The sequence below is a fragment of the Capricornis sumatraensis genome, chromosome 4 (assembly GCF_032405125.1).
Source record: "Capricornis sumatraensis isolate serow.1 chromosome 4, serow.2, whole genome shotgun sequence".
NCBI classification, from domain to species: Eukaryota; Metazoa; Chordata; class Mammalia; order Artiodactyla; family Bovidae; genus Capricornis; species Capricornis sumatraensis.
In genome coordinates this window covers 69,230,076-69,247,427 of record NC_091072.1, presented here as the reverse complement: position 1 = coordinate 69,247,427, position 17,352 = coordinate 69,230,076, and positions in this window count along the sequence as shown.

The following is a 17,352-nucleotide window of genomic DNA, read 5'->3' as shown; positions in this document are numbered from 1 at the left end:
GTGCTTGTCTTAGCCTCCTATGATGGATGGGAAAACTGAGGTTAAGGAAGTTGCCTGCAGTCACACACTTTGGTACGGGGCAGAACTAGATTTGAACCTTGTCATCAGCTCCCTTTATAGTCCCCTGTGAGCACTTTCTGGGTCAGGGACATGTGCTGTCATGGAGAGGGTGGATTGTAATTCAGAACAACAGTGTTTCCCAGTTTGTGTGGAAGAAGTTTGGTGTTAGTCTTGGCTTGGTTGCTTCTATGTTCTGTGACTTTTGGTAAGTTATTTCACTTCTCTGGTCCCCTGTGGGCCTTCTCAGCTTTCAAGTTCTCTGCCGTTGCGGTGGAAAAGCAAAATAGAGGCAACACTCAAGGACAGACCCACAATGACAGGAGCATCATCCATTCAGATTTCAGGGCATTTATATCTGGCCCTCATTTAATGTGGGGAAGTTTCTTTCCTTATTATTTTTGTTGCTGTTATTTTACTGCTATTTGGATGAGCAGGAGGACTTCCTTGACTGTCCAGTGAATGAGAATCCGCCTGCCAGTGCGGGGAACACGGGTTCAGTTCCTGGTCCTGGAAGATCCCACACGCCGCAGAGCAGCTAAGCCCGTGTGCCAAAACTGTTGAGGCTGTGCTCTAGAGCTGATGCTCCCCAACAAGAGAAACCGTGGAAATGAGAAGACTCCTGCACACCATAACTTAGTAGCCCCTGCTCACCGCAGCAGGAGAAAGCTCACGCAGCGACAAAGACCCGGCACAACCAAGAATAAGTAAATAAAAAATGAGCAAGAGAAGCCCCGTAGAGGCCATGAGGTCGTCTTGGATGCTGAGTGAAAGCGGCCCTCTTGATAGGTAAATCCCATGACATAGTTCCTACGAAGACCGAGTTCTTGGGGCTTTTGTGGCTGACCAGCAAATGGGGAGACTGAAGGCCACTTGCCCCTCAGTCGTGTTGTGGGTGTCTCTTCCCAGGTGTTCTCTGAGGTGTCGGCCAGAGGGATATGCTGGGAGGCTTGGGTTCTTTAGGGGCTGTGTGCGCTGGTGGGCCAGTGGAGAGGGACACAGGCTGGGCAGGTGTAACCATCGTACATTTCCAGTCATTGGTGATGAAGTGGTTCACCTGGTGCCTCTTTAAGCTTCTATTTTGCATTGAGGTGTAGCTGATTAACAGTGTTGTGATAGTTTCAGGTGAGCAGTGAAGGGACTCAGTATGCATATGTGCTGTGCTTAGTCGCTCGGTCGTGTCTGACTCTTTACGACCCCATGGACTGTAAGCTGCCAGCCTCCTCTGTCCATGGAGATTCTTCAGGCGAGAATACTGAAGTGGGTTGTCATGCCCTCCTTCAGGGGATCTTCCCAACCCAGAGATCGAACCCAGGTCCCCTGCATTGCAGGCAGATTCTTTACCAGCTGAGCTACCAGGGAAGCTCATATACATACATGTATCCATTCTCCCCCAAACTCCCCTCCCATCCAGGCTGCCACATAACATTGAGCAAAGTTCCCTGTGCTATACAGTAGGTCCTTGTTGGTTATCCATTTTAAATATAGCAGTGTGTACATGTCCTTTCCAAACTCCCTAACTATCGCCTTTCCCCAAGCCTTTCCCCAGAGAACATAAGCTCATTCTCAATACCACCAATGATTTTCCAGGGCTCTGGCCCCCGGCCCCAAGCCCAGAAGGAAGACAAGGAGAACCAGAAGACGCTTGTCTTATAGACTAGAGTTCACTCCCATGCAGTTTCCCTTCCCGTTTCATATAGATTAAAAAAAAAAACAACCATAAAAAAAAGGGTTTTTGCTCTTGGCTGGGATCCAGCTGTTGACTGAGAAAGCAGCCCACACTGAAGCAGGGCCCCTTCTTCACTCGGTGGGTGTTGGTGACCCTCTGGGGCAGGGTCTGGGCAAGTGCCTGCTCCAGCTCCTCTGACAGATGACTTTATTTTTCTAGTGCTTTTTCCACTGTTTGCTGGGCATCTCTGAGGAAAGGCTGACGTTTTCTTCTTTATCCAGTTCTCCTAGAAACAAATAACAAAAGCCTACCTAGTAAATTTATTTTCTGTTGCGTCCTTGGAAAATTCCTAGCTTTTCCCAGGAGGGGAGACAGCTTTCGTTCTCTCCTGCGAGGTGATCTGGGGACTTTATTTCAGAGTCGGAGTCCTTAAGATTACAGATGAGGATCGCAAGGAGCCCTGGTGATGCCTCTGCTGTGGGAGTCTGAATTAAATGGACCAGAGCAGTCACGGAGCACTGACTGTACGCTGAGAACACGTGTGGGTCAGGCACGCTTCACGCTTCCTGAGGGAGGGGCAGTGATATTGATGGTCATGATGATGCGCTGATAATCAGAATCATAGCCTCCTCATTCATTTGCTGAGTACTTGCTGTGTGTTAGACCATGTGATGTGTGTGAGGTTTTTTTAAAAAAATTGCTTATTTATTTGTTTTGGCTGTGCTGAGTCTTCGTCACTTCGTGAGCTTTTCTCTAGCTGCGGTGAGCTGGGCTACTCTCCAGGTGTGGCGCCCGGGCTCCTCCCTGCAGTGCCTTCTCTTGTTGAGGAGCGTGGCTGTAGGGCACATGGTCTTCAGTAGCTGTGACTGCTGGGCTCAGTACTTATGGTGCATGGGCTTAGTTGCCCCGTGGCCTCTGGGATCTTCCTGGACCAGGGATCGAACCCATGTCCCCTGCATTGGCAGGCAGATTCTTTTCCACTGGGCCACCAGGGAATTCTGCTATGTATGAGTTTTGTTTTACAGGAACAAGAAACAGAGGTCCAGATTCAGTCACATGCTCACGGTTGCCTAGTAAGTCGGAAAGCAGCTTTTAGATACAGGTTGAGCCCATGGTCCCTGCCTTTAACCTCTAGGCACACTGACTTCAAAATCACATTATAAGAGAATCTGGCACTTATGACTTCAAATTTTGAGATACCTGAAGAAATTGCTTTTGATAAGTAAGACAGAAGAAAAAGGAAATTTGTTCTTTTTCTCCATTATGTTTCTGTGAACTGAAAATGACGTACGTAATGAACATGACTGAAAGATCTACCCTCTGATCCGGGCCTACTTTTTCGTCGGTCTCAGGGCTGTACTATATTTTAAAAGAGTTTTATTGAGGAATATTTTGCATACTATAAATTTCATCTGTTTTAAATTCAGTGACTTTTAGTAAATTTATAGAGCTGTACAGCCATCAACATAATCCATGTTTAAAACTTTTCTGTCACTACCAAATGTGGCACTTTTGCAGCTGGTCTCTGCTGTCGCTCCCAGGCAAGCACTGATCTGCTTTCTTTCTCTGTGAATTTGCCTTTTCTGGAAATTTCACATAAATGAAATCATTCAATGTGTGGTCGTTCGGGTCTGGCTTTTTTTTTTCCACTTAGCATAATGATTTTGAGATTCATTCATGTTGTAATATGTATCGATCATTCCTTTTTATTGCTGGATATTTCACAGTAGGGATATACCATGTTTATGGACTTCTTGGGGATTTGTGTTGTCTCTGCTATGGTCATTTGCGTGCATGTGCTTATATGGACGAATGTTTTCATTATTCATTGGTAGATAGCTGAGAGTGCAATTTCTGGTACATATGGTAGATGTATGTTTAACCTTTTAAGAAACTGCTAAATTGTTTTCCAAAGTGGCTTATCATTTTACTTTCACACTACTGGAATATGAGAGGGGTTCTGTTGCTCTACAAAGTTGAAACTGTCTTTTCAATTGTAGCCATGCTAGTGGGTGTGTAGGGATGTCTCATTGTCATTTTAATTTATATTTCCCTAATGGGACTGATGCTGAAGCTGAAACTCCAGTACTTTGGCCATCTCATGCAAAGAGTTGACTCATTGGAAAAGACCCTGATGCTGGGAGAGATTGGGGGCAGGAGGAGAAGGGGACAACAGAGGATGAGATGGCTGGATGGCATCACTGACTTGATGGACGTGAGTCTGAGTGAACTCCGGGAGTTGGTGATGGACAGGGAGGCCTGGCGTGCTGCAGTTCATGGGGTCGCAAAGAGTCGGACATGACTGAGTGACTGAACTGAATGACTATTGATTGTGAGCATCTTTATATGTGCTTATTAGATTAGATATTCATATATCTTCTTTGGTGAAATATTTGTTCAGTTTTTTTTTTTTTTTCTTGCTTTTTTACTTGGGTTGTCTTCTTATTGAGTTATAAGAGTTCTTTATGTATCCTTGATACAAGTCCCTTTTCAGATGTGATTTTAAAATACTTTCTCGCATCTGTGGCTTGTCTTTTCATGTTCTTGATGGTGGCTTTTGAAAAGCGAAGGGTTTTAATTTTTGCCACACCTCTTTGGCTTGTGGGATCTTAGTTCCCTGACCAGGGATTGAACCCATGCCCCCTGAATTAGAAGCGTGGAGTCTTAACACTGGACTGCCAGGGAAGTATGCGAAGGGTTTTAATTTTGGTGAAGTCCAGTTCATCTGTTTGTTTCCTTTGTAGATCATGCTTAGGCTGTGCCTTTTAGCCTGTGTCTTTGGTTTGTTGTTAACTTAGGTGCTCCAGTTTTCACTCTTACATTCTCCCTGGATCCTGCACTTATTCTTCTTTGAGGACAGAAGGCAAAGCCCAGACTCCAAGTTCTCTTGCTAATATTTTGTGATGGATACTCTGTTGAAATTGTGTATGCAAGAGTCTGGCACTCTGTTTATGAAATTTTGAGATGAAGATAAAATTAGATCTGCCTTGGAAGTCTATAGTTGAGAGAAAAGAAGAAACTGCTGCTCCATATGAAAGTGTTTTCTTTTTTCTTAAAGTTAGTGGGTGCTTCTCTGTTTACTGATCACCATCAGTACTCTTGCCTGGAAACTCCCATGGATGGAGGAGCCTGGTGGGCTGCAGTCCATGGGGTCGTGAAGAGTTGGGCATGACTGAGTGACTTCACTTTCACTTTTCACTTTCATGCGTTGGAGAAGGAGGTGGCAGCCCACTCCAGTGTTCTTGCCTGGAGAATCCCAGGGACGGGGGAGCCTGGTGGGCTGCTGTCTATGGGGTCGCACAGAGATGGACACGACTGAAGCGATTTAGCAGCAGCAGCAGCAGTGGGTGCTTTTCTGTTTACTGATCACCATCAGTTATAATAAAAATCCCTTATATTGCTTTGAGTTCTTCAGAGTTTATTCACTTTTATCATTTCATTTAAGTCTTTTTGCAGATAAGTAATAGGGTTTAAATACAATGGAAAAGTATTTAACAAAAATAGTTAATATTTGAGACTCTGATGTTACTTAATAATTTTTCCAGGCCTACCAAGAGTACTTTTAAATGTTCACCATTTACAACATAAGATGAGTGGGAGGAGAGATAAGCACTGGGCTTTGTCTACTAGTGTGATGGATTTCAGCCATAATCAGAATCATAGAACTGCAGGTTCTTGGTGCTGGAAGAGACTTTAAAACTATGGGATCCTTAGTTTTGGGACCCACCACAGGATCCTTAGATTGCTCTGGCTGGCATATAATCATCTGTTCAGTAGCCCAGCGTGCCCAACAAAATAGAGCTTCTCAAGCCCATGAGATCAATTATTAGATGACTTTGAGTACATGAAAATTACTTCACATATGGAGCATAGCATTCCCCTGTAACTTTCACCTTTGGCAACATGCAATGACATAGGGCCATCCTCTATTGGCATTTCTTCAGATATTTAAATATAGCTACCTTAAACTTCCACATTTATAGGTCCACATACATCCTGTTCCATCAGCTATTTTGTATTTAATTTGCATTCCGGACCTGTGGCTATCCTGGTCACTCTTCGCTAGATATGCTTTAGATTATCCATATTGCCCACACCAAGCCTACACATCAGACGTGGCCTGTCTGGTAGAGTTTACTGAACCTATCAGTTCCTTTGATGCAGACAGGGGCTGCCTTGTGGGGATAGCTATTTAGCAGCTGCATTGCTCTGTTGGCACATGTTAAACTTGTGGTCAACCAAAACTCCCAACTTTTTTTCCTCCTGTGGATTTTAGACAAGCCAGTTTTCCATTAGTCTCTTTTTTATATAATTACTGTTTTAAACATAAATTCAGAACTTTACAGTTAATGTTGTTATTTAATATTAATGTTAACACTAACAGCTGGCATCTGTTGGAAATTTACCATGTTGATCTTGTTGGGTTTTCCCCAGTATTCACCCTTTGGGACTGCTGTGAATCTTGTTTCTTCCCTTTCTTGTTTTTTTCCCCCAAAAACTTGTCTGTCTGTCTGTTGAGAGAGATGTTTGCATATCTAGTACCTGTCCATCTGGATGCCCTCTCTACCCAGCTATGTTTTGGTTTTGGCAGGTTCATAGTGATAATAGCTGTGTAGGAAGCAGATCCAGGGGTAGGGATTCGAGCCACCTAGACTTGTGCACAAGTGTTTATGTACTCCTCCATGGACCTTCTGGTTTTGGGTAACATGGCTCATAATTAACACATTTCTGCTTTTTTTGTGGCTCAAGTCAGGTTCTCCAGATCGTTGCCCTATGTGGCTCACATACTGATGATTATGAAGCATGTAGGCCCTTTTAGAAAAACAGTGACAAAGAGAGATTTTAAAACAAAATAGAGGAAGGAAAAAGATGGGCAGTGTTTTTCACTTTTAAAATCTGTGACTCACTAGCTCAGCCCTAACATTTCTTTCCCAGTCTGCTCCATCTTCCATCTTCCTGCTTCATGATTATTTTCAAGTCATTAGTGACCCTCCTGTGCTGTGGATTGAGAGGGTTTCTCAACCGCTCCACATTAGAAAGTGAAATGCCCTTTAAAAAATGTTGTCCTTTATGTTTTCAGATGACATGTTCCTTCCTGAGCAAGGAATGGGGCTGTTTGCTGGAGAACCTGACTTGATTCATAGAAGAGCAGATTCAAAATAGGAAAAAAATATTTTCAAATTGTGTATCTGATAAGGAAACTGTATCCAGAATATATATGAAACTATTACAACTTCATATAAAATCAACCCATTTTAAAACAGACAAGACTTTTCAGTGACTGTGAGGTTGGAGAGATCCTGGCCGGATCTGGATCTCGTTGTCTTCCCAAACCTTGGACCCTTCCTTGGAGCCCCTCAATGAAATGGATTGATTTTCCTTTCCACAGTACCCCCGTCCATGAAAAACAGCAACAACAACAACAGGCAAAGGATTTGAATAAGCATTTCTCCCAAGAAGATACACAGATGGCCAGTAAACACATGAAAAGATATTCAGCATCACTAGTCTTTACTGAAATGCAAATTGAGCTGTAATGAGGTACCATTTCACACCAACAAGAATAGCTAAAATAAAAAAGACAGACAATAACAAGTGTTGATGAGGTTGTGGGGAAATTCGAGCCTCCATATATTGCTAGTGAGCTTGTAAAATGGTGCAGCCACTTTGGAATACAGTTTGGTACCTCCTCAAAATGCTAAACACAGAATGACCGTATGGCCCAGCATTCGACTCCTAGAAATGTAAACATATGTCCACATAAAATGTGTATAGATTGTCTTCTGATTGTTGAGTTGAAAGAGTTTTTTAAAAATACAGTTCAGATCCAAGTCCCTTGTCAGCTGTGTGACTTGCAATTATTTTCTCCCATCTTGTCTTTTTACTCTGTTGCTGATGGCTGTTTTTACTTTGATTCCCAAAGTTTTAAATTTTGATGAAGTCTAATTTATTCACTTTTTTTCTCTTGTCACTTTTGTTTTTGGCTCTGTATGTTTTTGAAGTACTAAAAATATTAGCTTATTTTATATTCTGGGCTGACGTTGCTAACTGTGAGTAACTGAATAATCACTATACTTTGTAGAGAAGGCTAACAAGCCCACAGGACTCTCAAGTTCTGTGCATTGGTTTTCCTTGTTTACCTTTGTATCACCCCTTCACCCAAGCGCTTGGCATGGTATTGTATATAATAGATACTCAAAAAATACTTGTTGATTAAATCTAGAAAGGAAAAGTTGTTTTAGCTAAAGACCACAACTGTATTTTTTGGGGGGCGGGGTAGTCTTGAAGTTCAATTCTTCACTTAAGTGGCATTTCCTAAGCCACTTAACCTCCCTGAGCTTCAGTTTCCACATTTGTAAAAGAAAGACAGTAATGTGTATCTTGGAAGATTGTTGTAAAAATCACATATAAAACCCTTTGGACATGTAGAGATTCTGCTAATAGCAATTGCTGATTATATCAGTTAATCGATTTGTATCTCAGTTTCTCCTTTAGTAATAATGGGAATAATGCTCACCCTTAGCCAAGATAGTGGTGTACGTGAAGATTCATGAGATACTGAACTCGATTGTTCCCTTCTTCCTTTGATAAGTAAAATAATCCATTTCCCAGAATCTAGGAAGAACCTCCCTTGGTTCCTGACCACCTCTCTTTTTGTGGCATTCATGTTGAAGGAACTTTGACTATATTAGCTAGTTGTACTATTTAGTCCAGCAGTCATGGGCCACATGGCTTAGTGGTTATCTAAGTTAAAATTAACCAAAACTGAAATTTCAGTTCTTCAGTTGTACTAGCCACAGTTCAAGGGTGGAGTAGCTATATGTGGCTAGTGGCTACCATATTGAACAGTGCTTGTACAGAACACTTTCTTCACTGCAGAAAGTTCTGTTGGACAGTGATGGAGCAAAATGGTGGCAATTTTAGGTGACTTTCTGTTCAGCTGCAGAGTCTGTGAGATAAGGCTTTTCTGTAGATCTATTCAAGTAACACCTTCCCCACACCTTTCCTCCCCCACTTAGGGGATTCTCAGTCTCAAGGAACTTGAACACCTTTGAATCCTGGGAAACAAAGAGTTACATAACCCAGGATGCTTTTATTCTTAGTTATTTTAGAAACTTCACATTCCTCTCTGCTGATGCTTTGCCTTTTTAGTAAGTTTGGTCATCAGGGAGGCCAATGGTCGAGTGACTATTATAGTGACCTGAGGGTGGGAGGCAAGATGCTTCCAATACCCCTAATTTTCTGGGCTAGGAAAAAACTGAATTGCAAACAGCTACTCAGGATTCTGGAATTTTTTTTCCAGTTATAGATTTAAGATAATGTTCTAGAGATTGGGGTCTTTGAAGATAGTTTGACAAGGAACCGCTGAGCATTCCTCTCTGGTTGGGGCTGAGTTAAACTGACCTCAGTGAGTTACTTCCTAAAGACTTTGGACATGTTCTGATTAGATTGTAATGCCCTTGCATTCTTCTCCTGGACTTAAATAGGACAATTAAATTTCTTTTGTTGATTGGATTGCTTTTACATCTTCTTCTTTTCTCTTATTCTCAAAATTCTCTGAAATGATGCTGTATATGGACCATTCCTAGAATTTATGGGTGCCTTCCTGGGTTTGGAATATACCTCATATGGATCCTGAGGATAGTTTCTTTTTGACTTGAAGCCAGTCATGAAAACATGCACTGAATGAGGGGCCATGAAAATGCATAAAGTTAACATTCTTTCCTATCTACTTTTAAGTGTTGACTTTGCCAGGCCAGGTAATGAGCCCACTGTTATTGCTAAATGGAAAGAAGTGGTTAATTTTAGCCTATTTCAGTATCCAAAATGAAAATTCTAGTATATATATATATTTTTTTTTTAATTTATTTATTTTGGTAAAAAGGTATATGTGGCTGATCTCTTGTTGACTAAAAGAAAAGTGCACAAGAAGTTTTATTTGAGGATCTTAACTGGGGGCTGTAGCCTGGAAGACCACCTTTCAGATAGCTCTGAGAAACAGCTCTGAAGCAGTAAGGGGGCAGCCAGAATATATACGACATGTTTGCTGGAAAAAAAACAACAACAACATGTGGTCAGACATAAAAAGATTACTGCTAATTGCAAAGAACAGCATCTCAAGTTAAATGCTTCTCTATCTATGGGAAGACTGGGGAATCTGGGGTCGCTGAGATTTCTCCTTAGATATGTATCTTAGCTTCCTCGGGACCAGTAAGTACTTGAAATATGGTGGTGGTGGTTTAGTCACTTAAGTCATGTCTGATTCTCGTGACTCAGTGGACTGTAGCCCGCCAGGCTCCTCTGTCCATGAGATGTTCCAGGCCAGAATGCTGGAGTGGGTTGCCATTTCCTTCTCCAGGGGATTTTCCCAGCCCACAGATCAAACCTGCATCTCCTGCCTAGGCAGGTGGATTCTTTTTCCACCGGCGAAGCCCACTTGGAATATGCTCTTTTTCTCTGTCCTGAATTCCTCTCAGGCCCATCGTGGGTGAGTGACTGCAGTGGCTACTGGCTGGATCCTCACAGAATTGGATTAGTAGCAGCATTTTTTATTTTACATTCTCAACCAGTGGGTAAAGCGCAACTAAACGGGTTCTTTCCTGGAAGAAGCTCAAGACCTCTGATATGTTGGTGGGCATTGTGACTTTCTGGAGAGGAAAATAGTATGTATTTCCCAAAGTTGACTTGAGGGCCCTTGTATGGCCCTGCACCTTGGGGACTGGAGGCCTGCGGAACACTTTGGGAACTGCTGTCTGAAGGATGGTATTCTAAGAAGCAGGGAAACGCCCACGGTGGGAGAGGGCAAATGGAGCAACTTTGAAAATACTTCTGCTTTCTGTTCTCAGTGGTATCTTGGTTTTTGTTTCTCAGCCACTATTTTTGACCCAAACAGTAGTCATCTGAAGTTCTCGCGCACACATTGGCCCATGTCAGATAAAAGTGCCCCAGCCCTTTCTGAATCAGGATCATCATCATCCGGCCTGAAGAGAAGGTAAAAATTGCTCTCTGAATTTTTTTTTTTAAAGAACCTTTGAGTGAGGCTGCTAATTCACTTCTTTTGGGCTTCATTTAGGGTCTGCTAAGTATATATTTCTGCTTCAAGGTACCATCACATTCTAAGAAACAAACAATTTATAGGCAATTTTTACATGATGAGAATCCATTAATGGCTTTTAGAAGATATCTAAAGCTCTGAGGGCAACTTTTGTTGTCAAGGGGATAGGCTATCTGTGTGTCTTGCTTCTATTAATACTTTTCTAGGCAGATTAACTAAATGAACTCCTCTCTAACTCTGGTAATAGTCTCAGCCAGGACAGTGCCTGATAATGGTAACAGCCATAATAATAGCTAACATTTCTTAAGTGGTCACTGTCTGCCAGGCACTATCCCAAGTACTATTCATGTATTAACTCATTTAATCTTCACAGAAATTCAATGAGGTAACTGTTGTTTCTCCCACTGAATAAACTGGAAAATATAAGCATTCTATAATAGTGAAAGCTAGAATTAATTATTGGTTCTGTGTTCATACCAATGAATAACAACGCGTGTTTTACAGTACATTTTTTTTATTTGAAGAGAGTGCTAATTTTCATCAAATTCCGTGTAGTATGTAGTGCATAACTGATTTTGCAGCTTATTTGTTCTTAAGATATCTATCATACATTTTATATGTAAGTTTTATATCTTCTAATTTGGAATTCTTAGATGTCAGTAGATGCTATAAAGATAGAATTTACTTATGTATTTATTCAACAGCCTTTTCTTAGGCTAGTTTCTGTATTCAGTGCTAGGAATGCAGAGTTGATTGAGCTGCAGCCCCTATCCTCACAGAGATGTCATCAGATAAGAAAGAGGAATAATCATCCAAATAGTTAGCATTTCTGTAGTCACAGCAAGGAAACTGATTTCTTGAATTTGATTTTAAAATGTCAAAGAGAAAACGTTTCTAGTTTTCTAGACTTCAGTGGGACAGGCAGCTGGGGAGAAACCACAGATCTTGGTACTTTTTTCCAGCTTTATTGAGATATTATCGACATATATAAGTTTAAGGTGTACAGTGTGTTATATGTATTATGTTTATAGCAAAATGATGGCCAAAATGATGTTAGTTAGTGCTTCCATCCCCACTGATAATTACCCTTTTTTGGTGTGGTGATAACATTTAAGATTGACCCTCTTAACAACTTTCAAGTATGTAATACAATAGACTGTTAATTTTAAGTCATCATGCTGTATCTTAGATCCTTAACTTATAGCTGGAAGTTTGTACACTTTGACCAACAATTGCGTGGAGAAGTCCATGGACAGAGAAGCCTGGTGAGCTGCAGTCCATGGGGTTGTAAAGAGTTGGACAGGACTGAGCAACTGGCTAACACACACATACGCACTACCACAGTTAGAATAGATAGCCAACGGGAATTGGCTATAGGTAGCCAGTGGAAATCGTTACCCAATTTCCCAGCCGCTCAGCCTCTGGCAACCACCATGCTACTCTATTTCTATGAGTTTGGCTTTTTAAGATTGCACATAGGTTGGGAAAATAAGATCCCAGAAGACATGCAGTGTGGCAAAAAAAAAAAAAAAAAAAAAGATTCCGTCTATAAGTGAGAATATGCAGTGTTTGTCTTTCCCTGCTGGACTTACTCCCCTTTGCAAAGTGCCCTCGAGGCCCCTGGGTGTCTGTCGAGTTGTCCTGCAGCCCTGGCTTGTTTTCACCCAGAGCCGCCAGCCTCAGGGTGAAGCATGTTGTGCTGCTAAAATGCAGGCTTCTGACCACTTGGGGAGAGGGGTCTTCAGGGAGAAAGAACCACGTGCTGTGAAAGGAATACCAGTGGCCCCTCAGTGATGCCCTGCAGCATCCTCTCCAGGGCAGGGTCAGTGTACTTCTCTGAATGCAGATGGAGCGAGGAGAGCCAAGCTACAGGGAGAGTTTTCCAGCTGTGATGAGCTGTGAGAAAGGCTGGCAGTGTGCTTCTCCTGACGGGTCTCCTTTGATACAGGGTTTGGGGGACTCTGTATGGGAAGCACCAGGCCAGGACCCTGTTAGCCACGTTAGGCCCTGGCCTCGAGGCCCATACTTCCTTAGGTAAATCATTTTTTTCTTTTTTTTTTTTTAATCAGAGGACAGTTGTTCTGCAATATTGTGTTGTCCTCTGCCATCCAGCAGCATGAATCAGCCACAGGTTTATATATACATGTGTGTGTCCCCTCCCTCCTGCACCCCCCTGCCGTCTCCCACTCCACCCCAACCCTCTAAGTTGTCAGCACTGGGCTGAGCTCCCTGTGTCACACAGCAAATTCCCATTGGCTATCTGTTTTATCTGCGGTAATGTATATGTGTGAGTCAGTAGCTCAGTCGTGTCCAACGCTTTATGAGCCCACGGACGGTGGTTCACCAGCCTCCTCTGCCTATGGAATTCTCCGAGCAAGAATACTGAAGTGGGTAGCCATTCCATTGTCCAGGGGGTCTTCCCAAGCCAAGGAATGGAACCCAGGTCTCCCGTGGTAATGTATATCTTTCCATGCTGTTCTCTTAATTCATCCCACCCTCTCCTTCCCTCACTGTGTCAGTTGAATCAGTTTTAAAGGAAAACAAGTGGAAGCTGGGGGTGGGAGGCAGAGTCTTCCTGGGACATTTTGCAGAAAGTGCCAGTGGATAGGTAGGGTTCCAAGCTCCTGGAAAAGCCAAATCTTGCAACCAGCCCAGGCCCTTAACTGTGGTCTGAGACATGCCTCTCCCACCCTCCAAATGCGCCTCTCTGCTTGGTGTGCTGTGAGAATTATGCACTCACCTGTTGGGTTGTACTTTTCATAGATGTGATCCTCTCTAGATAAAATGAACCACTGAACGGAATGTTGGGAGGTTCACGTTTTCCAGTGTGTGTTGAGTGCTTCATACGTGCCAGGCGTTCTAAGCACTTTTCATGTCTTTAACTCATGTATCACCGCAGCCCTGTAGGTGTGTGCATTACTGTCCCCATTTAACAGTTGAGGAAACCATCAGAGAGGTTGAATGGCTTGTCCAAACCAAGACTCAAATTGGGAAGCCAGGTTTTGGAGGACAGTGGTTTCGTTTCTGCCTCAGACAGGAATCTAGTTAAATCACCCTGAGAAGATGGAGATCCTTTTTGAGAAAAGGTCATCGAGGTACACAGCTCTCAACTCATCTTTGCTAGCGTGGCTCTTGTGTGATTACAGTGTTTGTCTTTGGATACGACCAAGAGATGGAGTCATTTTTGGTTCCTAGGTTTCTGGCCTGGGTGACTGGGTGATGGTGGTGAGAAGTAGCAGGGACTTAAGGAATTCACTTGCATGGTTTTTACCTCTGGACCAGGAGTCTTGAGTTGAATACAATGTGATATAATATGGTTCCAAATCAGAGGGGTCAGGAAGGAAGCAAGATAAGAACGGTAACCCTGTTCCTGCCTGCCCAGGTCCCATGCTTCCCTGGACAACCGCCTCCCCATCTGTGGTTACCTGTCAGAATGTCAGCTGAGGTTCCTGTCTGTTTTGTTTATTCCTGTTTTCCCAGTACTTGGCACATTAATGGTACTCAGTATCTATTGAATGGCTGACTAAAGGAGTGAATAAATCTCACATGGCTAACCAGTTTAGCTTTCTAGATAGCTGCATGGGAGTTTATAGCCTGTTGTATATCCTGTGGAAATGGCAATGACAGAAAGATACAAATGCTGTAATGCTGGTTTAGAAGAAAGCTGTTAGAACTAACTGCATTATTACTCTGTTTACTGAAATAAAAATGCGCAATGTGAGAGCTGTGGGTTTCATTCGGGGACTTCCAGGGAACTGCAGCTGAGGAGACAACCTCTCAGATAGCTCTGAGGAACTGCTCAGTACATATGTGGGTGGTCACTATAAATGTGATTTTGGTGAAGGCCTACGTAAATCACATATCTTGTTACAAGGTTGTTGATAGTAGGAGGGATAGACATCTTAGTTTATGGTTTTAGTACTTTTCTAAGTATGGGAAGGTGAAAGAATCCAGCTTTATAAAAAGTTTCTCCTGAAAATACCTAACTATTTAAAGGTCTATTCTTTCAGTTTTCCCAGAGCACAGAGTGCTTCATTGCTGACCTCTGCCCTGAACTCCTTTCAGGGTGTGTTAAAGGTCAGCCACTGCAGTGGCTAGTGACTTAATCCTTGTAGAGCTGATGGTGGGTAACAGTCTTTAGTTGGCAATGCTGATGGAAGACTTTTTTTTTTTTGTAAAAATAAGTACTACCAAAATATTGATAGGCTTTCGGTCAGCTCAGTAACTCAGTTGTGTCTGACTCTTTACACTTGTTCTGAATCTTAGAAAAGAATTATCTGCATCTGATAGGAAATGGATTGATTGGTTAGACTGTGAAATAAGGTAAAGAATTTTACATTTTATTTATTGCTACAGTTGTAGAACTTGCTGGAACCTCTCAGGAAATTTTTAGATGATTGTATGATTATAAGAAGAAATAATATTTGTTAGGCTTTACCTATATTCCAGAGTCTGTTCTAAGTGCTTTATGTGTTTTAACATTTATTCCACACAACAACCTCATGAAGTAGGTACTATTATTATTCCCATTTTACAGATAAAGAAACTGAGGTATTGAAAGATTGTCCAAGATTACACAGAAAGTAAATGATAGGTCCAAATTAAAATCTGGATAGGTTAGCTCAGAGTCTATTTCTTAATTCTTATACTCTAGTGTCTTTGATATCCAGAGTACTCTGAAAAATCTTGTTGAGCAAAGGAGAACCCATTTCTTTGAGAAAAAGGAAAAAAAAAAAAAAACAACTTCTCTGCCACTCATATTATTCCCCCTGTCTAAAATGCTCCCCTCTATAGTCTGACTCTTCTAGAAAATATCTAAATATCTAGGAAATATTAAAAAAATTTTTTTTCAACTCAATCAGGATAAAGCTGGTGTGCTGTGAGGCAATTTCAGCCTTTTTTCATATTTGATTTCATAGTTTTTCCACCATGACACCATACTTCTTATAAACTTTATTTTAAAATTAGCATTCAAATCAAAAGAAAACTTGTAACAGTCTAGTTTGACTAACACCAACTTAGTTTCAGTAGCATGCGCTCCATTTCTGCGCCTCCTCCTTCCTATTGTCCTTGCCAGGACGGGCTTCCCTGGTGGCTCAGATGGTAAAGAACCTGCCTGCAGTGCAGGAGACCCAGGTTCAGCCCCTGGGCGGGAAAGGTCCCCTGGGAAACGGAATGGCTACCCTCGCCAGTATTCTTGCCTGGAGAATTCCATGGACAGAGGAACCTGGTGGGCTACAGTCCATGGGGTTACAAAGAATTGGGCACAACTGAGTGACTAATGCTGTCACATTTACCCCACCATACACTGCATGCCCCAAAACAAGATTTATCTTATGTATCTGCCTTATAGGTGATATAGGAAAACAGAGAAGTTATAAATTAAAAGTACGGTACTGCTTGTTTTTATACTTACCTGTGTGGTTACCTTTACCAGTGTTCTTTATTTCTTCCTATGGCTTTGAGTTTCTTTTCATTTTAGCCTTCTTTTATCATTTCTCAGGGAAGCTCTTGCTGGCAATGAACTCCTTTATCTTTCATTTATATAGACATTAATTTTAATTTCTCTTTCTTCTTAAAGGATAGTTTTGTTGGATATAGAATTATTGGTTAACTTTTTTCTTTCAGGACTTTAAATGTTATTCCACTGATGACAAATCAGCTATAAATTTATTGATACTCTCATGTATTTGAAGAATCATTTCTCTATGCTTTAAAATTTTCCTCTTTCTTTGGGTTTTGACATTTTGCCTATAATTTGTCTCCATGTGGATCTCTGGCTTTATTTTTCTTGGAGTTTGTTGAGCTTCTTGCAGTATATACAGTAAGTCTCCTACATACGAACCTCACTTAGATTCTGTTCAGTTTTCTTCCTTCTTTCTGTTGCTCAGATTTGTTCATTTTGATTTTTCCTATCTTCAAGCTTGCTGATTCTTTTTTCTGCTTGTTCAGATTTGATGCCGAACATCTCTAGCTCATTTTTCATCTCAGTCATTATACTTTTAACTTCCAGAATTTATTTTCTTTTTATAGTTTTTATTTTTTATCAATATTCTTTTTGCTCATATCACATTTTTCTTATTTCTATTAATTATTTGTTCATAATTTCTTTTAGCTTATTGAACAGGTTTAACACAGTGGATGTAACATCTTTGACCAGTAATTCCAATGTCTAGGTTTCCTTGGGGATGGCTTCTGATGCATTCTATTTCTTTTCCTGTGAATGACCATATTTTCCTGTTTCTTGTATACTTTGTAGTTTTTTTTTTTTGTTGTTGTTAAAAATTCTATATTCTGACTATTATCACATGGTAACTGGAAATCTCATTCTCCTACTCTTCAGGGATTGTTGATCGTTTTGTTGGTGGTGTTGAGGGCTGCTGCTATTTGTGACATTTCCACAGTAGTGTTGCAAATATGCATTTCTTGTTGTATATGGTCACTGAAGTTTCTGTTCCCTTATCTTGGAGGTCAGCCAGTGGCCTGACAAAGATATATTTAAATGTCTAACTCCAAAAAGAAGCGTTGTTTTTTTTTTTTTCTTTTGCCGCACTATGCAGCATGTGGGATC